The 1048-nt window shown below is 57.7% G+C and overlaps 1 non-coding gene across 1 annotated transcript; it reads right to left on the bottom strand.

The window, feature by feature from the left end:
* Positions 1 to 860: 860 nt before the first annotated feature.
* Positions 861 to 935, bottom strand: GNI_212940. The gene has a single exon. It is a non-coding gene; the product is annotated as a tRNA-Glu (tRNA).
* Positions 936 to 1048: the final 113 nt, after the last annotated feature.

Here is a 1048-nt window from a genome sequence, read left to right as displayed (position 1 = left end):
CCGGACGATAAGGCGCTTCGTGTTTGATGCTATCGTTCTATTAAGAGTCGAGGGCCAACAAGGCGTTCTATCACGAGCGGCGGCCTTCAGGGCCACTAGAGGACACTGGCGTCGCCGCGGTTCGACGGTTCGACTGCGTTTGAACCAGACATCATAGCCGCTAGACCACGACCGCCAATTGATTGAGCCGTCATGCGGAAGGCTCCAAATATATTTTCGCCACTGACAGTTACCGATCCGACCCACAGTGAGGTAAGTCCCGAACACATCATCTGCGACGACTTACAATGCTGTAGTTCGAGTCCCACTCCTGCCATAATGCTCCCCAGCCCACGGTTCGAACCAGGTCTTCCCCCTTGACCTCTTGGGCATCTGAGCAGTAACAGCGGCTGTCGACCGAGACAGCCAGAACGCCGATGCCCACGTGTTCAACCGAAGCCCCAAAAAAGAACAAGCACGAAGCACAACATCGGTGAACCATGGGCCTGCCGATCTGCAGTCAGCTGCTCTACCTCCGAGCCATACACCCAATTGAGTCGGGCAGAAGGGCTCCGATGTTACCAACCCGTGAGTGCTCCCCATCGTACATTCGGCGGACGACCCGAGCGGATCGGGGCTGTGCCGCAGTGAGGGTGGCCACCAGCAAGGGAGCTGCTGCAGGACTCGAACCCCGGTCGTACGGGTGAGTCGCCTCGATGTTAACGAGGCGCTAAGCCACTATACCACAAACGTAGGATAATTAAGTTATGTGAGGATTGATTCTCTTAATGTGTTCGGCCACACACAGACGTGGTGATGCTTCTGGCGACAGCGTTCCAACTCATCTGACGGCACGGGACGGGTCTCCACGTCGCCCGCTCATCCACTGCCGGGGACTCGAACCCGGGGTCCTACGGGTGAGAGCCGTATATACTAGCCACCTTGTCTATAGCGGACACTGTCTGACAGGCCCTTCAGACGCGCTCGGCTCCCACGACAACAGAGACGATTGCCACTGTAACCCGTCGGGGTGGGGCGCCACCCCCACTTATCCATTACGTCCCACGAC

The sequence above is a fragment of the Gregarina niphandrodes genome (assembly GCF_000223845.1).
Source record: "Gregarina niphandrodes unplaced genomic scaffold scaffold00144, whole genome shotgun sequence".
NCBI classification, from domain to species: domain Eukaryota; phylum Apicomplexa; class Conoidasida; order Eugregarinorida; family Gregarinidae; genus Gregarina; species Gregarina niphandrodes.
This window is presented reverse-complemented; position numbering and strand designations above follow the sequence as displayed.